Source organism: Macrobrachium rosenbergii, chromosome 53, assembly GCF_040412425.1.
Source record: "Macrobrachium rosenbergii isolate ZJJX-2024 chromosome 53, ASM4041242v1, whole genome shotgun sequence".
Lineage (NCBI taxonomy): Eukaryota > Metazoa > Arthropoda > Malacostraca > Decapoda > Palaemonidae > Macrobrachium > Macrobrachium rosenbergii.
This window is the reverse complement of record NC_089793.1, coordinates 27,232,824-27,248,174: the sequence shown is the minus strand read 5'-3', so window position 1 is coordinate 27,248,174 and position 15,351 is coordinate 27,232,824. Positions and strand designations below refer to the sequence as shown.

The following is a 15,351-nucleotide window of genomic DNA, read 5'->3' as shown; positions in this document are numbered from 1 at the left end:
TTTTCCGTTCTCTAGGTACTTTAGGCCTAGATTACTAGGCTATTTTAGCATAAACCCGTGATGTGTATTAAAGAAGGGTTTTGCTTCGAGTTTAGGATGGTTTTAGGCAACATAAACCTAGACTAACCTATCGGCCAGATTATTCACCTGAAAAATAGCAAAGCCTTTAATAGACCAGTACAAATACGAAACCCTATGATAAACCCGTTATCTGGAAATAGTTACATCAACATTTAAATGTTCTATCACTTACGTTATCTCTCCGTGCAATCTAGGTAGTCTAACTTTGCAATGGTCAGCTTGACCTTTTAACAAAGTTCATTCTCGCTACGACAATCAAAGGGCGAGGGTTTAAGGCAGTGTTTGTTCATTATCCTATCACAAAAGGCTGGTAGGCAAATCACTCTACGGAGGTGTATAATAATTTACAAAAATGCCATCAAATTAGGCAAAAAGAGCATATCGACGATAATTTGCCCAATTTGACAACGAGCAAATCACTCGAATGTTTTGAGATTGTTGTGATTTTAACCCTCTCAGGAGGGGGTCTCCTCATATTGTTGCTATTTTTCATCCTACAGGCAATTAACCGACAACCCGCACGTCAAATACCATTCCAGCATCTATTCATAAGCATGTGTAACAGCTGGCAAGGGCCACGGGAGCGTCAAGACCGAAAACGACTTACAAAATAATTATTTCATCCCGGCTGATGGTGGTTGTGTTTACTTTCTTTGCTGCTCGTGGAAAACTGGCGCGATGGTTCTTTTCTAGAACGGGCGCCCTCCGTCAGATGTCCCTCTTCGACGGGTTATATTCGTTAAAAAACGTCTTTTGCAAACCAAAGTCAACTTTAAACATCCTTTTCCGAAGCAATTAATATATAAGTATGGTAAAATTCACCTTCCTTTTTATTTTGTCAGTTGTTTTGGCTACACAAAATGAAAAAAGTTCTACGCGGAGATTCTCTTGCGGGTTGCTTTTTATGAAGCGCTTTGTTTTGATACTTAATAAGAGGAAGATTACGGTAAGTTATTCTCGAGAAAGTATGAGGAGATGACTTTAAATGAGTTGCGTTGTGAATCAGCCACGCAGGAATGGAGCGTTAGGCATCATGGTTACAAAAAGGTCATGTTGTATTAAAACTACCACCTGTGAACCCCCCGAGCCCTTACCGGATTAAGAGGGCTTCCAGCCACGGCGTGAAATACACCATAATCGGCTTTAACACTTCTGTAGAGAGAGCTTCTTTTTATTGTTTGTTTGTATTAGGTACTGGCATAATGCAACCCGTTCCTTTGCCTGGTAGGTATCAGACTAATCGATGACACCGCTGCAAAACCGCCAGAAAACCTAAATCCCCTTTTACCGTTAAGAAAAAAAATTGATACGACGCAAGCCTTCGTAATAATTATATAACTTGTTATCTCTGTTTTCTTTCTGTCAAAATTAGCACTGGAAGTATGAAAGCTCTTCGGATCTCTCCTAAAATACTTGTATGTTTCAGTCCATGAAATTATTTAAGTATTCATGAAAACGGCGACAGGGCGGATACTATCAGACCATTATCTCCAAGGCGCTGGACCGGCCTTATAGACCCATGAGTTAAAATGCCAAAATGGGACGACTCCCTAGGAGACGCCACGCAGAGGTTGCTGGAACAGGTGGCGAAATAAACGTTTCAAATTGTGCCAGCCGTGTTTTCTTTTTCATACTCATGAAAAAAAAAATACGGTTGGTGATGTATACCGTCTTAGTATTTTCAACCTGTATGTATAATTATGTTATAAACATATATATAAACATATATATATATATATATATATATATATATATATATATATATATATATATATATATATATATATATATATATATATATATATATATATATTAAATATATATATATATATGTATGTACATAATTATATGTGTGCATATACGTATATATACACACGCGTGTGTGCGTTCAGCTGTTAGACGAAAATAAGAGGTCTGGCGTGGGCGTATGAACTGATCCAATCAGCTAAGAAGTTTCTAGGAATATTCTGATCTTTACTTTTAAGAATATAGATTCACATAAGCATTTTAGTTCAAATCCCAATTATTTGTATCAAAGGTATTATACTCGCTAAGCAAGCGTTTATTAAAGAGAATAAGCGATTCTGAAAACAATTAGCTCAAATGTTTTGTTTATTCGTCTGCTCTTTGCGAGAGTCCTCGTGTCCACACCAGGCCTACTCCTATTTTGTTGCACACCTTGCCTCACTGAAAGGAGGGTAAAAGCTCGTGCTGGCATTTGGGCAGCTTAAATCTAAACCAGCTACTAACCATATACATTGTGGCCACACATTGCAGGCGTTCTACAGTCCACTGCCAGGAAACATCCTGCAAGTCCCATAGGACACAAATGATCAGTTGCTATAGGTCTAGTGTTTTCCCTTTTTATGCAGTGGTTCCAGACTGAGTGAAGGTTATTGACGTTTTCTTTATGGAGTCTGCGTAAATCGTTTGCACGGAGTACTGTCTCGGCATTTTCTTCCAAATATTTGCCTTTGCGTAGAATGGCTACTACAGTGAACTACCATACCAAGGATTAAGCTGATCAATCTATTATTTCATGGTCAATATCTAGAATTTGTTAAAAGCCATATAGCTTGGTAAAACGAGACTTTTTGAACGTTAATGCATTGTAGTTTTCTAGAATAATCGATGGCACGTCATAATCACCTGATACTTGACAAATGTATAGGATGAAATGAACGAAATTGTTTTAAATAACCATGCCGATGTAAGATGGCGTCTATTAATTTATACCAAAATTTGGTATTTTCTGTTTATGACTGCATCAGTTTTGTATTAAGGAGATCTGGTCACCCTTGCCACCAATCTGGGGGCTAATATAGCGCACAATGTTATATACTGCCCCACAAGCAAGAACCAGTGTGGCGTTAGGTTAGCTTCAATCACAAGAACATTTCACACACTGATAGTTTAGTGGTTTTAAGCAATAGGCTTAAGGGAATTTGCTATTGCAGAAATTAATCTAATTTCTCAACCACTTCACAGAAAACGTTTAAAAAATCAAGAATATCACTAAGCATCCCGGGCGACGAAACAAAACCGTTTTGTCGATCACTAGAGTTATCCACAAACATTAATTTAACAATCGTCAGCGATCAACTGAGTTACCACAAATATAAGCTCCGCCAGTAACTTCATCCCAAAAATAAATGGCTGAAATATTGTATCAAACATCAAACGACTACTGTGAGTGACAACGCTTACAACCACGGTCTAGACCATGCTTGCCACTACATGAATGTAAATCCCATTATTATTTTTCAGTCAGCCATTGTTTGGAAGAGAAAGGATGGCAGTGGTGTTACTGGGTTTTATATAAACTGGTTTGGTCAAAAAGAAAAGTCCGATGTTATGTGCTACCTTTCAAACTGCTCTTCACCAAACCGTATTAACATTTTATTTGGGACTTGGTACAATCAGCATAATAGTTCGAGTAACGTAATCGAAGATTTTGTTATTGTATAAAAGTCAAGGGTTTTGTGTAATTTCATAAATTTGACTTTTATGTATGTTATGAATTTCAGAGAGGGAAAGAGATATGGGGAGGGGGGGAGATAGTCTTTTGTTCTCAATTCGCGGCCTTTTCGATCACGTGGCTTTTGACCTCTCCTGTTGAAGAAAAACAGCGCGCCTGAACTCTCTCTCTCTCTCTCTCTCTCTCTCTCTCTCTCTCTCTCTCTCTCTCTCTCTCTCTCTCTCTCTCCACGACCCCCCGCAAAGGTTGCGAACCAGGGATTTGAGATAAATGAAATTTAAACTCGCCCAGCCATGTAAAATAGTACGATGGTTTAAGAGGGAATTGCAAACAAGCTTTCTACAACTTAGAATGTAGATAATACTTGGGTTGTTGATACCACAGAGAAGGACTTATTACCCTTTCCAAGCTCTCTCTCTCTCTCTCTCTCTCTCTCTCTCTCTCTCTCTCTCTCTCTCTCTCTCTCTCTCTCTCTCTATTTCAATACTCAAAATACCGGATATTAAATCAAAATAACAAAAACTGCTGTACTGATGATGATAACGACAAATGTAAGTGTAGAAAATCTCACTACGGTTGATTGCATATTTCTGGTCCAATAATAACGACATTTTCAAGAGTCCAATGACCTTCATTACTTACACGACTGAAAAAAAAATTCACCAAAAAATATATAAGGTCCGAAAATAAATTCGATTCCATATCGCTAGACCTTACGAGATAATACCTCATTACTTTTTTTAAACTTTTTAGGCAAAACTATAATGAGATAGTACGATACCTAATGAAGGCGGCTTTGTGAGTCTAAATCACGCAACCACTGCGTGCGGTTGTTCAGTTTGCCGAAGTATTTCGGCCACCTGACAATTCTTTGGAGACCACAGGTTAAGATATCTGAAGGTGTGTTTATATGTGTTTGTGTGTGTATATATATATATGTGTGTATATGTATATATATACATATGTATATGCATATATTATATATACATACTATATATATACATATGTATATGTACACACTAGATATGTATATGTATATATATACATATATATACTATAGATCTATATATATATATGTATATTATATACATATATATTTATCTATATGCATATGTATATATATATATATATATACTATATATATATATATACTATATATATATATATATATATATATATTATATATATATATATATATATATCATATATATATATCATATATATATATATATAATATATATATATATATATATATATATATATATATATATATATATATATATATATATATATATATATATATATATGACTTTGATAGATGTTATATATGTGTCAACTATCTACTTTTTCTGAGCAAGTATCTTGATATTAATTAATACTCTCTCTCTCTCTCTCTCTCTCTCTCTCTCTCTCTCTCTCTCTCTCTCTCATATGCGTAAAATGTCGTACTTCGATATTGGTAACTGAAAAACATTCGATTTAAAAAATTCAGCGCGATTTCGATTTTCACCGACAAAACTATCACTATAGAATAATAATTTTGTCTTTATATATATATATATATATATATATATAATATATATATATATATATTATTCTATATATATATATTTTATAAAAAGACCAAAATTAGAAATCGCGCTGAATTTTTTTTAAATCTCGAACTTCTCGTTTTTCAGTTACCAATATTCGAAGTACGGGACATTTACGCATGGCTGGTTTTCATTGAGAGAGAGAGAGAGAGAGAAGAGAGAGAGAGAGAGAGAGAGAGAGAGAGAGAGAGAGAGAGTATTAATTAATATCAAGATACTTGCTCAGAAAAAGTAGAAAGTTGACACATGCCAATAACATCTGCAGCATCAAAGTCATATATATATATATATATATATATATATATATATATATATATATATATATATATATATATATATATATATATATATATATATATATATATATATGTATATATATATATATATATATATATATATATATTATGTATATTATATATATATATATATACATTATGTATATTATATATATATACGATATATATATATATATATATATATATATATATATATATATATATATATATATATATATATATATATATATATATATATATATATATATATATATATCCGAACTGAATAAAAATAGGAAGCAAATCTGAATTGCGGCGTGATTTGTGTACTGCAAAAAAAACCTCAACTTTAATTTAATTTTCATCCTAAATTTGTTACAATATTCACTAAGCTTTATACATTTAATGAAAATATTTCCACAAACTGTACTGTTGGCAGTTGTCAGCTGACTACTTCCTCTCAACAGGAAGCCTGGAAACTTGCACCAGACGTTGGGAGACTGATGAGAGCATTAATAGATAGGACGAGCCAGGTAAACACAAGGGTGGGGGAATATTAACTATCTATAAAAGTTTACGCCAAGTGTTGGGCGGGGTAGGGTGATCTACTTAAGTAAGAATCTCATTAAAGTAACTATATCTAAGAGAACCTAAAATATGGTAACAAGAGAACAGTTAATTTATTAAAATTGAAAACAAAATATTTGCGATCGAATGGCAAGGATACCTGATGGGGTTGTGGAGGGTGAGATATGAGGGAGGGGGAGGGTCCATAACATATGAGAGAAGTAGTAGTCTGAGCATCATTTGATATAATTTAATACCCTCTGATACGAGTTAAAATTAAATGCCTTGAAAAATCAAAGAGCTTTATCTATCTAAAAACAACTAGCATGAGAAGTTTTAAAAATTAGCATCTAGTTTTTTTTAGAAATTTGTGTGATATGCTGAAATACTTTATATCGGAATATATTTCCAAAAGGCCAGTTCAGTTCCGGCAGCCCAAAATTCCCTGAAATGATCGAAACGCAATGTACGATGCGCAATGACTCGGCAAATTTTCCGCACGAGGCTTTACTTTAAAAGCAACTTCCAGTTATCACCAAACTGACAGAGATAGAAGGGATGAAGGGCACTGTACACAATCACGCACGTCCATACACATTATATATATATTATATATATATATATATATATTATATATATATATATATATATATATATATATATATATATATATATATATATATATATATATATATATATATATATATATATATATATATATATATAATATATATATATATATATATATATATATATATATATATATATATATATATATATATATATATATATATACACAGCATGTATATATAAATTATATATATACAGTATGTATATAGATAGATAGATATATCAGTATATCTGAAAATCAGAATGCATAAAATAAAATGGGACTAGTGAGAAGCATCACTCAAGAACTCTTAAATGATCCACCGACGCCTCTTCAAAACGCCTGCTACTGCTGCTTCTACTTACAATAAGCTTTTAGGCTTTTCCTAATCTCCCTGGGGAGCCCGCAAATAGGTATTCCCGGAGAAACGTTACGGACATCATAACAACAACTGTTGTTTACCCTGAGAGAGACGTTCTCGGGCATAGTAAACATTCGTTATCTCACAGTATCTGTTCAAGGTATCTGCTGACTTCTGAAGCTCTTCGGTGTTTTCATGGAGTCGTCTCCCATCCCACCCTTCATCCCTCCTTATCAAACATGAACCCCACCAACCCCCTTAGACGTTATCAGACGGTCCTCTCAGTGTCTTGTCAACAAGACACTGCGAACTGTTCTCTCTCTCTACCAGGATAATTCTGTTGTATATCAAAATCATCATCTTTCTGCGCCTTCAAGATCTTATTTCAGTTTACCTTCCCACAGGCACCAAGTGGAGTTTCTAGTGGGGATAGCGGGTTTAAAATACGGCTCGAACTGCAGAGGATTTTTTTTTTTCTTTGGCACAGTTGCCCTTTTTCGTACAATAATTTTGTCAGCATAATTTCCGCTGCGCTTTCTAACTAATTTCTCTGACAAGCCAACGGGAACACATTTGTTACTCCTCAGTGAAAGGGCAGATACTAACGAGAAACCAGCTGCCGTAACGGTAGGCCAACATCCAGTACCGACATGAAAACTTTGTCATGTTTCCAAAGCACATGTTTCAGTTCCATTAACCATTTCTGCAACAATGACGTTTTGTATTTTTGCATTTTCAGAAAGATTGGTTTCTATCTGGTTGATTATGAAAATACAAATAAAACAACTACAGCAGTTATACATTTCCATCACTTGTCCATGATTCCTGAGGCTTTAAATGGGAAATCAAAAGTTCAAAATATTTCGACTTTCAAACAATGATTCATCACTGCAATTTTCACACAAGAGACCTGTTAGGTTTCAAAAATTACTTAACAAATTTCACATACATACATACACTAATACAAAGCTTACTGCTGAAAGTGAACAAAAGAGGAAGAAGCTGATGTGTCTATGCGGTTTGGTCATGTGGTGAGAAGATGCCACTTAACAACACCAAATCATAGACGGATAAAAAGCCTTGAAGCGCTGAGGAGAATGAGGAAGAGACTCGGAAAAAAGCCAATAAGTTGAGTAGCAGAAGTGCAAGAACGAAGGGGCCGAAGAATATAGGATACAAAATAGTTAGTACTAGATAAGGTGAATAGGTTGTGAGAGCTGCAGGCTGTAAAACTTTTTACATGGGAAGCTCATTCTTGTTTCAACAGCTAAAGGAGAACGAGAACATGGAATTGGAATATAAATTTAGGCCAAGGACAAGTACTGGGACCTATGTGGTCATTCAGGGCTGAAACGGAAATTAAACGTAAATAAGGGTTGAAAGGTGTAACAGGGGGAAAATCTCGCACTTACACTATGAAACAATTGTTAGGAGAGGGTGGAAAGTAAGATGGAAGAAAAATATGAACAGAGGTCCAGTAAAAGGAATGAAAAGGGTTGCAGCTGCGAGCCGAAGGCACGCTGCAAAGAACATGTTTAAGTCATTCTTCACGTAATTCGAACTTTAGCAAAGTTCCTGCTGTCTTTCTTGCCTATTTAACTCTGGGATTAACGTACTTAAGTCTAGAATTAACCTATTTAACACTAGGATTAACCTTTTCATTCATAAGATTAAATTCTTCCCATTTATCTATACAATTCACCTACTTCCAGTTTTCCACTGCTATCACAGGCCCTTGATCCAAATAACTGCCAGGTATTCAATGAAACATAGGCCAGGTGTGGACCTATGGATTCGGCCCAACCGACCGAGATAATTCACTACTTCAGTTTCCTGGTTCCATTTACCTTCACAATTATAATTTTGTTCCGGTTCAGTGGTGGAATAAAAACCGATACATTTATCTTATTGTAAAAAAGTTTTAGGATACTTTGTATTTTAACAAACATGAATGAATTTTTTAATTTTTAAATTATTATTTTCACTTCTGTAGATCTACAAAAACATACATTTGCATATACAATGGCGATGTACTGTCAGTCAGTCTAAATTAATGTACCTTTGATCCTCTCCTTCCCAGCGGTGTGTGTGTGTGTGTGTGAGTGTGTGTTCTACAAACTAAGTAATCCCATTAATCCCTCATCCAAGGCGATGACGTCATCGTCGGTTTGGGCAACCCACAACCTCCCCTTTATTTCCATTTCATCAAATAGATTGGCCGGAGTCTTTTCAACTCCTACTCTTACAAATCTCTCAGCAGAAGTAGTAGGAGGCGTGATTATATGACACCTCAGCACCCAAAGTTAAGTTTGTGCGTGTGAGTGTGTGTGCACGCGCGCAAGAGCGTCCTTTGACTCGCCCCTTTCCATATCTAATCACGCTGGAGTGGATGATTTCGATGGCGATAATGATGGTCACTGATGTGATGCTGTCAACGACGAGATCCATAATAATCGTTTATTTAATCGTCATAACTCATAATGATGGTGGTCATAGCTATAATGTTGCTGTACATGACTATGTCATTGTAATATTCGCTGTCATAATCGCTTGCAGTATTATAATGGTAAATTATAAGTTACAATTCTATGTGATACTGTAATGATTGTATTTATGATAAGTTTATTTACCTAGATAATATAAACTGCGAACAAACGCACGGAGATTCGTCTTACTTTATGTCTGAAACGAGAGAAGTAATTAATAATAAAATCTTCCAAGTATGAGAAAAAAATTGAAAGTTTATATTAAAAAATTTTTTTGTAGAGGTTACACTTCTCTAACTTACTCAAAGTCAGTCAGCATTCACATGAAACCTATGAAAAAAAAGCCATTAATTTGACCACTTAAGCTTTCATAAATTAAAACGCAGTCAAGTAAGTATGAATTAGGCAGTGACCGTCGTGTAGATTTTTCATAAGAAGCCACCCACCAGTTAGGGGGAACAGGCTTAATATTGAAAAATTATTAAAAACGAAAAACACAACGGAGAGAAATGAAAAAGCACGATATGTATATAAAAAGAAAGAACGCAAGTCTGAAAGCTCTGGACCCGGTTCTCCTACCATAAATATAAGCCATTTATGTCAGTCCTGTAAAAATTAGTGATCATCGGACTGCGCAGTTCGGCAACTGAGTCTTAAAACTCACTACCGTCTTCCGTTTTCCCGGACTCAAGTACCTTGCAATTTTCTCAAAGGAAACCCAAGAATAGAGTTGTCTCACTCCCCCATATGATCCTGGAGTTTAAAAATTTTACTCCCACCTCATAAGGATCGAGAATTTAAAACTAACAATGTTACTCCCACTCCACAAGAATGGAGAGTTTTAAAACTAAGAATCTTACTCCCACTCTGTAAGGATCGAGTTTAAGAAAAATTAAGAATTTTACTCTCACTCCACAAGGATCGAGTGTTTTAAAAACAAAAACATAACTCCAACTCAACAAGGATCACGAGTTTACAACTGTGTTACCCCCACCCCACAAGGATCGAGAATGTCAAAACTAAGAATGTTACTCCCACTCCATAAAGATCGAGAGTTTTAAAAGTAAGTGTGTTACTCCCACTCCAAAAGGATAGGAGTAATGGGATAGTCTTGATCAGATGGGTAGCTGTCATAGCAACTGGACGTGACATACTGAATAGGAATTTTTCCCGAGAGGAAACGAATTTCACGTATGTTTAATTTCCAAAGGCAGGGATTAGGGGCAGACTATTTTTTAGCGCTTACAGGAATAGAACTGCAGAGCTAAATTAAGCACCTATGCGCCATATGACCATAGAGACTTGACGTTAGGAGTGCCTGAATGTATCTATCTGTCCATCTAGATTTGTAAATATTTGTGTGTATACATATATATATATATATATATATATATATATATATATATATATATATATATATATATATATATATATATATCATCACATTACCACAGGTGAAAAATAAGAAACGGGGTGTAGGTCCCGACCGGTTTTCGACTTTATTTCCTAGTCAATGGCTAGAAATAAAGTCGAAACCAATCAGACCCCACCTTTCTTATTTTTCACCTGTGGTAATGTGTGTGATAAATGAATCACGTACAAAAGTGATAATAATCATATATATATATATATATATATATATATATATATATATATATATATATATATCAGTTATACAAAAACGTGAAAAAAATGTAAACTATATTCAGGCCTAACGTACTTGATATCAGTGAAGCTTTTGGTTAATAACGAGCTTGTTAGCGTGCGTTACGCGCGCTGGAACGGTGCTGCTGTCTCCCCTACCCTCCCGATCCCCTACCTACCCCGGCCCCACCGGGCGGACAAACAGGTTTGCAGGAGGGTGGATGTCTCCCCTACCCTCCCATTCCCCTACCTACCCCGGCCCCACCGGGCGGACAAACAGGTTTGCAGGTGGTGGGTGGCTGTGTCACTCTCCCCTACTGTCACCCAGGGGAGGACAAACAAGATACACTCGGATTTTATTATTATAGATATTAATATAATTAAAAACATTACCAGTATTAATACAGATATTCCAAGGACTGATATAAACGATAGGATGGCTTCAATAAAAGTACCTCGAACAGCTATGCTCAATGATCAAAGCAGAAGTTTATTTTAATTTGCATTTTTACCTTTATTTTCCAGCCAAGGCGATGTTTTTTGGCTCGTCATCCCCTCAGAGAATTTGTCCTAGGACCCTTTTGCAAATCAAGGTCACCATTCCCTAATTTTGAACATCTAAACATCTTAGAATCACAATGGAATTCGAATTGCCTGATCTGCTGTTGGCAACAACATACAAACACTGACCTTAGAATATTTCAACAGGTTTGCTTAAGTCTTTTTCAATATACTGTATTTCAAAACCTTTGCCTAAGTCTTTTTAAATATATTTCAACAGCTTTGTCTAAGTCTTTTTTAAATATATTTCAAAACCTTTGCCTAAGTCTTTTTAAATATATTTCAAAACCTTTGCCTAAGTCTTTTTAAATATATTTCAACAGCTTTGCCTAAGTCTTTTTAAATATAATTCAACAGCTTTGCCAAATTCTTTTTAAATATATTTCAACAGCTTTGTCTAAGTCTTTTTAAATATATTTCAACAGCTTTTCCTAAGTCTTTTTAAATATATTTCAACAGCTTTGCCTAAGTCTTTTTAAATATATTTCAACAGCTTTGCCTAAGTCTTTTTAAATATATTTCAACAGCTTTGTCTAAGTCTTTTTAAATATATTTCAACAGCTTTGCCCAAGTCTTTAAAAAAAGTAAATTTTCAGAGATGATTAAACTAGAAATTCTACTTTAAAATCTGCTATCTTGAATATTTGATTAATGAAATCTTAAAACTCTAACTCTTAAAGATTAATGCCTTTACCAAAATATTGAATTACTTTAGAGAAGCGGGCCAAGAAAATGTTGGAAACGTCACAAACCTCATACTTTTTACTCAAGGAGAAAAAGTGGTCATCAAAAAGTGTCATACAATCCACTACTAGTTTTTCATGGTTAAGCGCCGGAAATGATTTCACGTTTTCCATTGATGAAGTGATACAATTTCAATGAATAAGAATTAAAGCTTTTTTTTTATTCATTAGTTTGAAAAGAGTGAGCGGAAGAGTCTTCCCGTGAATAGATTTCAGTAATAAAATTTCCTTCCGCTTCGAAAGTCGTTTAATTAGTATATATTATACGATGATGTTATGTATGGCTGCGCATTAATCATACGTATATATAAGGGACGTCCTCAGTTTATATATATATATATATATATATATATATATATATATATATATATATATACATATATATATATATATATATATATATATATATTATATATATATTATACACATATAATATATATATATATATACATATATTATATACATATACATTATATATATATATATATATATATATATATATATATATATATATATATAAATATATATATATATACTATATATATATATATATATATATATATATATATATATATATAATATAAAATTGCATATATATATTTATATATACATATATACAGTATATATAATATACCTATATAAAATATATATATATATATATATATATATATATATATATATATATATATATATATATATATATATATATATATATATATATATATACATAAAGTTCATCACTACATTTCTAATTTTTTCTTTCATTTGCATTCAACATCCATGCTTCACTTCCACAATTAGAGCTGGCTCAACAGTCTATTAATCCTAACTTTTGCTTCTCTAGACAGTCCTTCGCCTCAAATTTTTTTAGTGATCTCTCTGTACATTAGCTTCGTGTGATCCAAAGTCGCCCACATTACATCATTAAAAACCACTTACACAAGCACTCAAATAGAATTCTACTTCCTCCGCTTCGGACACTCCAAACTTACTAACTGCTCAAACTGCTGCTTTATATTTTCAGATCTAAAAATCTAAAAATACAAATAAAAATATAAAATACAAAAATACAAAAATATAAAATATATATATATACACTATAAATTAAGAGTAATTTATCTTTAAAAACAAACCGATTACATCTGTCAAGTATGATTTACCCTGATGTACACCCCAAACATAGCTCTTTCTCTCTCCCTCCCCCTCCCTCGAGAGAGAGAGAGGGACTATACTGTGTAATCACCAGCTATTACGAGCCCACGTGAACACATCTCCGTGGCCAGTATTAACAGAGGGGGATTAACATCCGAAGGATATCCAAAGGACACGATCCTTCTCTCTTGACAGCAACGTGAGGCGTAAATGAAAAATGTTATCCTTTTCAGAAATGGAAGTCAGTTCAAAAGACAAGAGAGAGAATTTTCTTTTCATACCATAAAGGCTTCCACGGGACGTTTGACTTCGTAAAAGGCAGAATAAAAAAAAAAAAAAATCACCAATAAAGAGAATGAAATGAATTTCACACACGGCAGACCTCGTTGACAATACTGAAATTACGTATGATACTGCATAAGTCGTTAAAACAACTTTATAAATTTTCAAATATGTACGTCATGGAATTTTGATAAAATAAGATGACCTTATTTATTTAATAAGCACCGTGAACTGCAAAATGCATTTTCAAAGCCAAAATCAATCATCTTCGCATTCGCTGTCTCTCTCGGATATCAAAACTCTCCCAAGCCATATAGCTGGCATCTTAAGTTTTGGTTCGGGTAATCTCATCTAAATTTACAAGTCAAAACTTGACAAATGAGTTCAAATACAACGAATCATATGACTAAATTGCAACGCCCGACTTAATAAAATTTCAAACAAACTTTCCGAGGAAGTTCATACCCTTTTTTCAAATATTATGCGGATCAGTCATCATACATCCTTTTTAAATACTGTATTCAGCTTAAATTTGTTCTACTTCTAGTCCCGATTATTTTGGCAGTACAATGACGTAAGGTGCCAATTTTAGATGCCACATGCCTGGTGGTAACCCCCCTTGTAACCACTGTTCAAAACTTTAGAACTGGAATACTGGAATATCACATTTAGGCCAACGGCCAAGCGCTAGGACCTATTAGGTCATTCAGCGCTGAAAGGGAAAGAGTAAACAGGTTTGAAAGGTGTAACAGGAGGAAAAACTCGCAGTTGCACCATGAAACAATTGTTAGAAGGTGGAAAGTATGATGGAGGGAAGAGAAAATGAACGGAGGTACAGTAAAAGGGTTGCAGCTAGGGGTCGAAGGGGAGCTGCAAAGACCCTTAAGTAATACCTACAGTGCAACGCGTGAGGTGCACTGACAGAATACCCCTCCTACGGGTTAACTTCGCTAAAGAAAAAACAAAAAATCCAAACTTTCTTTCATACATATAAAAAAAAAACCTTATTGGCACTTAATATCAATCTGCATCACCTGACAGCTTTCGTCAACATCAACTCCATTTGACAGCTCTTGTCAGTCTGGTCAAAATCCTTTGGCAGTTCTCGTGTCAAAGTCTAAATTATTCCCTTTGAAGTTGCCGACAGGGTCAAGTCCATAATCATCGGTGATTTGCGAAATATGATATATCGGGTGCCTGCTCTGTAAAATTATTGTTGAGATGCAAAATTGCAGCTATTTTGAGAGAGAGAGAGAGAGAGAGAGAGAGAGAGAGAGAGAGAGAGAGAGAGAGAGAGAGTGTGTTAAGTACATATGTACGTACACCGTACGTACAAGAACTTAAAATATCTTCCGAATTTTCACACTGAATTTCATATTAAAGTATTTGTAGTAAAATACGTTTTTTTTCCTCAATACCATCATCAATGCATTCATAACACGAAGATATTGTATAAAGGCGTACAATGTACATATAACAGGCTATTACAGTTACCAGAATAAACGTCATAGCATAGAAT

At 34.3% G+C, this 15,351-nt stretch overlaps 1 protein-coding gene across 5 annotated transcripts in view; it reads right to left on the bottom strand.

Annotated features, from left to right (window-relative positions):
* Positions 1-15,351, bottom strand: part of cdm (importin-13-like protein cdm) — a 156,032-nt gene that overhangs the window by 22,626 nt on the left and 118,055 nt on the right. The window contains exon 1 of one of the 5 annotated variants that reach the window (XM_067096943.1): positions 689-992. The exons of 3 other annotated variants lie outside the window; for them this stretch is intronic. The gene's annotated coding sequence lies outside the window, so the exon portion shown is untranslated. Of the gene's footprint in view, positions 1-253; positions 278-688; positions 993-15,351 lie in introns of those variants that run through there. One more of the 5 variants, XM_067096944.1, reaches the window with a different exon arrangement.